Source organism: Callithrix jacchus, chromosome X, assembly GCF_049354715.1.
Source record: "Callithrix jacchus isolate 240 chromosome X, calJac240_pri, whole genome shotgun sequence".
Classification (NCBI taxonomy): domain Eukaryota; kingdom Metazoa; phylum Chordata; class Mammalia; order Primates; family Cebidae; genus Callithrix; species Callithrix jacchus.
In genome coordinates this window covers 96,362,872-96,373,397 of record NC_133524.1, presented here as the reverse complement: position 1 = coordinate 96,373,397, position 10,526 = coordinate 96,362,872, and the positions used below count along the sequence as shown (strand labels likewise).

The following is a 10,526-nucleotide window of genomic DNA, read 5'->3' as shown; positions in this document are numbered from 1 at the left end:
CTAGCTGGAGTTCCAAGCCAGTGAGTCTCATCCTGTGAGGTGCCATGGAATTGGGGCCTGCGGAATGTCACTGCTCAATCCCCTGGATTCAGCCTCTTTTCTAGGGTTTTGTATGGGGTCTAATCTCCCAGTTTGCTGGAGTTGTAGCTACTTTTGCCTGGAAGGCTGGAAAGCCTAAGGGTCCCAAGTCTCCACCCGTGCCTGAGCAGCTGCTCTGCTGAGAGTCCACTAGCTCTGTGTGTCATATTGAAGCTCCTGGCAGAATGGGTTCACAAGGGGATCTTCTGTTCTGAGAGTTGCAAAGATCTGTGGGAGAAGCATGAGTTCCTGGGATCACCTATTCAGTCTCTGCTTCCCGGGGTGTGGTAGGTTCCCTTGGCTTTCTGTCACTCCCAGGTGGGCCCTGATCCTGCCTTCCTTTCCAACATTCTCTGAGGGTCGATTATTTCCTTGATTAGTCCCAGAGCAAGTACCTGGATGTTTCAGTTGAAGGTTCTGTATTTACTTTCCTCTTTCTTTCCTCTCGGAGAGAGCCACACACACTAGCTGTTTTAGTTGTCCATGATGGCCACTTCTACGACAACTTTTTATTTTTGACTAAACTTAGTAGCTCTCGGTCTAGGCTCAGGGGCTAAATGTCACAGAAAGTTAGAATTAAATCTATTTACTTGTTTCTGAGTTACATAAAAGGGAAATAACATGTTTTCTTTCTTTGAAGACTCATTATTTGCAGCATGAAAACAACGACAAGCCTAAGCCAGTGGTACTCAGGATAAAAAAGGGGACAAAAATATTTGGTCCCTTCTTCAAAAATAAGAATAAATATACTGGAAGTGACTTTTTTTCTATTTTATTGAAGAAGGACAAAAAGTAGACTATCTTTGTAGTGGTGGATACAGGCACTTTCACTCTATTGCTAATTATATAAAAGAACTACCATTAGGGATTCCTGGGTCTAAGTCCTGACTCATATAATCTGTTTTTTAAAATATTTTATTGCATTTTAGGTTTTGGGGTACATGTGCAGAACATGCAAGACAGTTGCATAGGTACGCACATGGCAGTGTGTTTTGCTTCCTTTCTCCCCTTCACCCATTTGCCATTTCTCCCCAGGCTATCCCTCCCCAGCTCCCCCCACCACTGGCCCTCCCCCTTTCCCCCCAATAGACCCCAGTGATTAGTACTCCCCTCCCTGGGTCCATGTGTTCTCATTTTTCATCACCCGCCTATGAGTGAGAATATGTGGTATTTCATTTTCTGATCTTGTGTCAGTTTGCTGAGGATGATGTTCTCCAGATTCATCCATGTCCCTACAAACGACACAAACTCATCATTTCTGATTGCTGCATAATATTCCATGGTGTATATGTGCCACATTTTCCCAATCCAGTCTATCATCAATGGGCATTTGGGTTGATTCCAGGTCTTTGCTATTGTAAACAGTGCTGCAATGAACATTCGTGTACATGTGTCCTTATAGTAGAACGATTTATAGTCCTTTGGATATATACCCAGTAATGGTATTGCTGGGTCAAATGGAATTTCTATTTCTAAGGCCTTGAGGAATGGCCACACTGTCTTCCACAATGGTTGAACTAATTTACACTCCCACCAACAGTGTAAAAGTGTTCCTTTATCTCCACATCCTCTCCAGCATCTGTTGTCTCCAGATTTTTTAATGATTGCCATTCTAACTGGCATGAGATGGTATCTCAGTGTGGTTTTGATTTGCATCTCTCTGATGACCAGTGACGATGAGCATTTTTTCATATGATTGTTGGCCTCATATATGTCTTCTTTTGTAAAGTGTCTGTTCATATCCTTTGCCCATTTTTGAATGGGCTTGTTTGTTTTTTTCCTGTAAATCTGTTTGAGTTCTTTGTAAATTCTGGATATCAGCCCTTTGTCAGATGGATAAACTGCAAAAATTTTTTTCCATTCTGTTGGTTGCCGATTCACTCTAGTGACTGTTTCTTTTACCGTGTAGAAGCTGTGGAGTTTGATTAGGTCCCATTTGTCTATTTTGGCTTTTGTTGCTGATGCTTTTGGTGTTTTGTTCATGAAGTCCTTGCCTACTCCTATGTCCTGTATGGTTTTGCCTAGATTTTCTTCTAGGGTTTTTATGGTGCCAGGTCTTATGTTTAAGTCTTTAATCCATCTGGAGTTAATTTTAGTGTAAGGTGTCAGGAAGGGGTCCAGTTTCTGCTTTCTGCACATGGCTAGCCAGTTTTCCCAACACCATTTGTTAAACAGGGAGTCCTTTCCCCATTGCTTGTTTTTGTCAGGTTTATCAAAGATTGTATGGTTGTAGATATGTTGTGTTGCCTCCGATGCCTCTGTTTTGTTCCATTGGTCTATATCTCTGTTTTGGTACCAGTACCATGCTGTTTTGATTACTGTAGCCTTGTAGTATAGTTTGAAATCCGGTAGTGTGATGCCCCCCGCTGTGTTCTTTTTGCTTAGAATTGACTTGGCTATGCAGGCTCTCTTTTGGTTCCATATGAAGTTCATGGTGGTTTTTTCCAGTTCTGTGAAGAAAGTCAATGGTAGCTTGATGGGGATAGCGTTGATTCTGTAAATTACTTTGGGCAGTATAGCCATTTTCACGATATTAATTCTTCCTATCCATGAACATGGAATGTTTCTCCATCTGTTTGTGTCCTCTCTTACTTCGTTGAGCAGTTGTTTGTAGTTCTCCTTGAAGAGGTCCCTTACGTTCCTTGTGAGTTGTATTCCTAGCTATTTTATTCTTTTTGTAGCAATTGCGAATGGCAGTTCGTTCTTGATTTGGCTCTCTTTAAGTCTGTTATTGGTGTAGAGGAATGCTTGTGATTTTTGCACATTGATTTTATATCCTGAGACTTTGCTGAAGTTGTTTATCAGTTTCAGGAGTTTTTGGGCTGAGGCGATGGGGTCTTCTAGGTATACTATCATGTCGTCTGCCAATAGAGGCAATCTGGCTTGCTCCTTTCCTATTTGAATACACTTTATTTCTTTTTCTTGCCTGATTACTCTGGCTAGAACTTCCAGTACTATATTGAATAGGAGTGGTGAAAGAGGGCATCCTTGTCTAGTGCCGGATTTCAAAGGGAATGCTTCCAGTATTTGCCCATTCAGTATGATATTGGCTGTTGGTTTGTTGTAAATAGCTTTTATTACTTTGAGATACGTTCCATCGATACCGAGTTTATTGAGGGTTTTTAGCATAAAGGGCTGTTGAATTTTGTCAAATGCCTTCTCTGCGTCAATTGAGATAATCATGTGGTTTTTGTTTTTGGTTCTGTTTATGTGGTGAATTATGTTGATAGACTTGTGTATGTTGAACCAGCCTTGCATCCCCGGGATGAATCCTACTTGATCATGGTGGATAAGTTTTTTGATTTGCTGTTGCAATTGGCTTGCCAATATTTTATTGAAGATTTTTGCATCTATGTTCATCATGGATATTGGCCTGAAGTTTTCTTTTCTTGTTGGGTCTCTGCTTGGTTTTGGTATCAGGATGATGTTGGACTCTAAAATGATTTGGGAAGTATTCCCTCTTTTTGGATTATTTGGAAGAGTTTCAGAAGGAATGGTACCAGCTCCTCTTTGTGTGTCTGGTAGAATTCGGCTGTGAACCCATCTGGACCTGGGCTTTCTTTGTGTGGTAGGCTCTTAATTGCTGCCTCGACTTCTGACCTTGTTATTGGTCTATTCATAGTTTCAGCTTCCTCTTGGTTTAGGCTTGGGAGGACACAGGAATCCAGGAATTTATCCATTTCTTCCAGGTTTACTAGTTTATGTGCATAGAGTTGTTTGTAATATTCTCTGATGATGGTTTGAATTTCTGTGGAATCTGTGGTGATTTCCCCTTTATCATTTTTTATTGCATCTATTTGGTTGTCCTCTCTTTTCTTTTTAATCAATCTGGCTAGTGGTCTGTCTATTTTGTTGATCTTTTCAAAATACCAGCTCTTGGATTTATTGATTTTTTGAAGGGTTTTTCGTGTCTCTATCTCCTTCAATTCTGCTCTGATCTCAGTTATTTCTTGTCTTCTGCTGGGTTTTGAGGTTTTTTGATCTTGCTCCTCTAGCTCTTTCAATTTTGATGATAGGGTGTCAATTTTGGAACTCTCCATTCTCCTCATATGGGCACTTATTGCTATATATTTTCCTCTAGAGACTGCTTTAAATGTGTCCCAGAGATTCTGGCATGTTGTGTCTTCATTCTCATTGGTTTCGAATAACTTCTTTATTTCTGCCTTCATTTCATTGTTTATCCAGTCAACATTCAAGAGCCAGTTGTTCAGTTTCAATGAAGCTGTGTGGTTCTGGGTTGGTTTCTGAATTCTGAGTTCTAACTTGATTGCACTATGGTATGAGAGACTGTTTGTTATGATTTCAGTTGTTTTGCATTTGCTGAGGAGTGCTTTACTTCCAATTATGTGGTCAATTTTAGAGTAGGTGTGATGTGGTGCTTAGAAGAATGTATATTCTGTGGATTTCGGGTGGAGAGTTCTGTAAATGTCTATCAGGTTTGCTTGCTCAGGTCTGAGTTCAAGTCCTGGATATCCTTGTTGATTTTCTGTCTGGTTGATCTGTCTAATATTACAGTGGAGTGTTAAAGTCTCCCACTATTATTGTGTGGGAGTCTACGTCTCTTTGTAAGTCATTAAGAACTTGCCTTATGTATCTGGGTGCTCCTGTATTGGGTGCATATATATTTAGGATCATTAGCTCTTCTTGTTGTATCAATCCTTTTACCATTATGTAATGGCCTTCTTTGTCTCTTTTGATCTTTGTTGCTTTAAAGTCTATTTTATCATAGATGAGAATTGCAACTCCTGCTTTTTTTCTGCTCTCCATTTGCTTGGTAAATGTTCCTCCATCCTTTTATTTTGAGCCTTTGTGTATCCTTGCATGTGAGATGGGTTTCCTGGATACAGCACACTGATGGGTTATGAATTTTTATCCAATTTGCCAGTCTGTGTCTTTTGATTGGTGCATTTAGTCCATTTACATTTAGGGTTAATATTGTTATCTGTGAATTTGATACTGCCATTTTGATGCCAAGTGGCCGTTTTGCCCGTTTGTTGTTGTAGATTCTTCATTATGTTGATGCTGTTTAGCATTTAGTGTGATTTTGGAATGGCTGGTACTGGTTGTTCCTTTCTATGTGTAGTTCCTCTTTCAGGAGCTGTTGTAAAGCAGGCCTGGTGGTGACAAACTCTCTGAGTACTTGCTTGTGCGCAAAGGATTTTATTTTTCCTTCACTTCTGAAGCTCAGTTTGGCTGGATATGAAATTCTGGGTTGAAAGTTCTTTTCTTTAAGAATGTTGAATATTGGCCCCCACTCTCTTCTGGCTTGTAGTGTTTCTGCCAAAAGATCTGCTGTGAGTCTGATGGGCTTCCCTTTGTGGGTGACCCGACCTTTCTCTCTGGTTGCCCTTAGTATTTTCTCGTTTATTTCAACCTTGTTGAATCTGACGATTATGTGCCTTGGGGTTGCTCTTCTTGCCGAGTATCTTTGTGGTGTTCTCTGTATTTGCTGCATTTGAGTGTTGGCCTGCCTTGCTAGGTGGGGGAAATTTTCCTGGATAATATCCTGAAGAGTATTTTCCAGCTTGGATTCATTCTCTTCATCACATTCTGGTACACCTCTCAAACGTAGGTTAGGTCTCTTCACATAGTCCCACATTTCTTGGAGACTTTGTTCATTCCTTTTTGAGCTTTTTTCTGTGATCTTGGTTTATCGTTTTATTTCATTGAATTGATCTTCAACTTCCGATATTCTTTCTTCTGCTTGGTCAATTTGGCTGTTGAAACTTGTGCATGCTTCGTGAAGTTCTTGTATTGTGTTATTCAGCTCCTTTAATTCATTCATATTTCTCTCTAATGTATCCATTCTTGTTATCATTTCCTCGAATCTTTTTTCAAATTTTTTTTCAAGTTTCTTAGTTTCTTTGCATTGATTTAAAACATGTTATTTTAGCTCACACAAGTTTTTCATTATCCACCTTCTGAAGTCTAATTCCATCATTTCATCACAGTCATTCTCCATCCAGCTTTGTTCCCTTGCTGGTGAGGAGTTTTGGTCCTTTCTCGGAGGCGAGGTGTTCTGGTTTCGGGTGTTTTCCTCCTTTTTGCGCTGGTTTCTTCCCATCTTTGTGGATTTATTCACCTGTCGTCTGCGTGGTTGCTGACTTTTTGATTGGGTCTCTGAGTGGACCCCCAGATTGTTGGTGATGAAGTATTTCTGTTACTTGGTTTTCCTTCTACTGGTCTAGCCCCTCCACTGTATGACTGTTGAGGTCCACTCCAGGCCCTGCTTGTCTGGGGTGCACCTATAGCAGCTGTGGAACAGTGAGGGATGCTACCAGTGTCTTTTTCTGCTATCTTTGTCCCAGAATGATGCCTGCCAAATGTCAGTCTTTTGGATATAGAGGGGTCAGGGAGCTGCTTGAGGAGACAGTCTGTACTTTAAAGGAGCTCAAGGGCTGAGTTGTGACCTCTGTTGTTCATTCAGGGCTGTTAGGCTGCTATGTTTAACTCTGCTGTGGCAGAACTCATAAAAAACCCCTTTTTTTCTCAGATGCTCTGTCTCTGGGGGTTGGGGCTTTCTTTGTGAGTGTCCATTGTGCTGTCCTGCCCAGCTAGGAGGCAGTCTAGTCACTATTTGACTGCTGAGGCTCTGCCCTGCTGGTGTGAGGTTCGCCCTGTTGCTGCAGGGTCTGCCATGCTGCTTTGGTCTCTGCCCTGCTGCCATGGGCTACGCCCTGGGGCGGAGTCTCTCTGTTGTGGTGGGTTGCCTCTGTAACGGCAGGCTGCATCACCAATGGGCATGTACCTCAGTAGGGGCCTATTGCCTCAGTAATGGCAGATGCCCCTCCCCCACGGAGCTGCACCATCCTGGGTTCAGCTGTGCTCGCACCCGGAGCGTTTGGAATCGCCGTTTTGTTTGTCCCACTGTGCTACCCCAAACGCTGTTTCCCTGGAATATCCTGGCCTGGCTCACTGTCCAAGTCCCATTCAGTCTCAAGTTCAGCCCTCTCAAGTCTCAGATTGCTGGTTCAAGAGGGCACCCGGACCAGTGCGCTTTGTGCAGAGTATTGTGGAGTGCCGCTGTGCTACAGCGCCGGCTGCCAGCTGCACCAGCAAAAACCTCTGCCTGGCCTCCTGCGTCTCTTTTATACCTGGGAATTTCCCCATTCTTTGGGCAACAAAGATCCGTCTGGAAATGCGGCCCTGACTCACCCTCCGCACATTTTCCGAGAGCTTCAATCCTGGGTTGTTCTCACCGCACCATCTTGAGTCCCTCCTCAATAATTTTTGTTTTAAGTAAGCTTTATATTAAAATACCTACTGAAAAGTTCACAAGTCACTAGTGTACAGATAGGTGAATTTTTAGCAAAACTAACATACCCACAAAGTCACTACTGAGATAGAAATAATTCATTACCAGTATCCCGGAGATTCCCCTGGTACCCCTTTCTAGTCACCATGTCTTCTCCTCAAATCACTATTCTGACTTCTATCCCAGTTGATTAATTTTGCTTAGTTTTTTAAACTTATGTATATGAATCACACATTGTATGCTCTTTTCTGTTTTTTAGCTGAATATTAGGCTTGCATATCTAAATGTTTAATTATATTTTTGGTTGTAGCTTTAGTTTATTTTGATTGCCATATAGTATTCTACAATATGATTATGCCACAATTTACTTATTCAGTCTTTGTTTCCATATTTTTGCTCTCATGAAGATTGCTGCTATGACCATTCTTGTTCATGTTTTTTTGGATCACATGTGCATTTTTTTGTTTTCATATGGGTACATATAAAAAGGAGTACACTGGGTAGTGTATCAACTGTTGCTGATGCTCTGCCTTATATGCCTTAGGTCCATATACAAGGTCACTTACAACTTCAGTGGACAATTCTTGTAAATGCTAACATCTTCCTGTATCAAGCACGTGGGTTTCTTGACTATTCTTTCATTGGAGTGCATAGTCTACTACAATTAATGTAATTACTGATATACTTAGGTTTAAATTGTAATCTTGCCATTGGTTTTATATTTATCCAGCATTTCTTATAATATAGTTCCCTTTTATTTTGCATTCTTTTGAATCAACCTAATGTTTTCTTATTCCATTGTACCCTCTAATTGCTTATTTATACACACTTCTACTATTCTTTTAGTGATTACCTACAGTTTATATCATAACTCACATATACCCTGGTATAATTTAGTATTTGACTACTTTTTTTGACAATTATAAGACTTTATAATGCTTTTACTACTACTACTACTACTACTACTACTCATGCAACAATCCCAAATTACCTCTACCACATTTGCATTACTGTAATCATATATTTTAATTCTACACACATTTAAACTCCACAATTTACTATTATTCTTTCATATAGCTAAAATTGATTTATCTTTATCCACATATTCAGCCTTTCAAGTGCTTTTTATTATTTCCTGAATTTTTGTGTACCCATTTGGCATCATTTCCTTCTGCTTGAAGAACTCTCTTTAGGATTTTTTTTTTTTTTTTTTGGTGTGAGTCTACTGGTACTGAAATATATTTTATTTGTCTAGAGGTGTCTTTTTATTTTGCCTTCAATTATGAAGGTTTTTTTTTTTTTACTGGGTAATAGAAATCAAGGTGGATGCTGTTTTCATTCAGAACATTAAAGATATTATTCCATTGTCTTCTGGCTTCCATTATTCTGTCAAGAAGTTGGCTGCTTTCTTTGGCTGCTTTTAAGATTTTTTTCCTTCAATTGCCAATAGCTTTACCATGGTGTGCCTAGATAAGAGTTTTTTTCTATTTTATTCACTTATTGTTTGCAAAAATTCTTTTTTATTACATACACAATATTTTAATTTAGGCTTAGAGGTCAGAAAATAGAAATTGATATTTCAAATATCTCAAAGGATTAAATGAGCATGCTAGACAAACACCAATTTATGCAAAGGAATACTAAAAGGAAAATAAGATTATCATAAAAAATGCAAAATATGTGCAAAAGTCAATATATATATATATATGTATGCCCATGTTCCCAGAAATTATTATATTTACTGGAGGAAAAAGTAAGCTTATTTAAACTAGTACAGGTAGTTTGATATAACTCCTGGAAAACACAGATTGTCAGTACAAGATCCCCCATAACTTGGAGGACAAGATGAACATGGTACCCCTACTTTATATGGTGCTTCCACAATCCAATTGCCCTTTGGGGCATAGTTGCATACCAAGTAAACTGCATGTCACCAGACAGATCCCCAAATATTCATGTTTTGGCAAGTATGAATTGCACATCCTATCAGCTTGGAAGTGGCCCAAACCATCTGCCTATAATGTGTGAACATGGGACCAAAACATCTCATAGGACATCTGGGGTTGCAATCCTGGGGATATGGAAAAATATTATCTTTCACTTCATCACACCATGGCTTGACCAACTGGAGAATAGAGCAATATCTTCCAGTGTGTACAGATAGATTTTGGCCCCAAAATCTCAATAAGTAAGAAGGTCCATGGTCCCAAATGCAAGTAGCCACCCACGCCTCTGCCGATTTTGCAAGATTTTCATCCCAAACCTTGACATCTTCAGGGGTCCTGCTATGGGGCATTTCCTCAATGCAGCAAATGAGAAAATCCTCCCCAAGAGAAGCATGGGCTTTGAAATTACACAGACCTAAATTCTAATTCCAGCAGTACCATTCATTATCCTTACCACCTTGGCATCAAAAAATTCTTAACTCTGATTTGATGCTTTCAATCAATTGAAAAAATTTATGGCCATGCCCTCTTCAAATTCTTTTGTCCAATTTTCTTTCTCCTTTATCTCTGGACATCAAGTAGATACATGTGAGGGGTTTCTATTACATCCTATATGTTTTTTACAGATTTCAGTTTTTTCAATTCTTTATTTTTATCATGATTTACCTTAGATATTTCTTACTAATTTATCTCCTGGTGTATTAATCCTCTCTTCAGCCATTTCCAAACCTCTCTTAAATTCATTTTTTATTGAATGCTAGACATTGTATATAAAAACAGTAGAGCTTCTGTATAATGTGATATTCTTTCGAAGAGAAAAATCTTTATCTTTTGACAAGTAGTCAGAGTGGGAGCTAACACCTTAATCCATACAGTAGCTATGGTGAATCAGTTCTGGATTTCAAATTTTATAAAGCTTGGCCTACTTCTAATTTGCTTTCACTCCAAGCATCTTTCTCTCAAGGGATTATTGGGTTTCCCTGAGCTCTTTTGAGGACCTTGAACTCCATATTTTTCTACCCAGATCCATTAAGTTGATGATGGCTTCACTGAGCTTTTAAATTGTTTTCTGATCTGCTTAGTTTCTAACCTTGTACAACCTACATATCAGCTAGTGTTACAAGGCATGCAGAATATTGGGCTCACCTCAGTTAGTTTACCTTTTCTCTGGGATCTTGGTCCCCTCAATTCCTGTCTTCAAATCTCTTTGAAACTTTCAGACAGATTTTCTTTTCTATTTTATCTAG

The 10,526-nt window shown here is 39.6% G+C and overlaps 1 pseudogene; it reads right to left on the bottom strand.

Annotated features, from left to right (window-relative positions):
* Window positions 1-9,092: 9,092 nt before the first annotated feature.
* Window positions 9,093-9,629, bottom strand: LOC100399787 (peptidase inhibitor 15 pseudogene; annotated as a pseudogene).
* Between the last annotated feature and the right edge of the window lie 897 nt (window positions 9,630-10,526).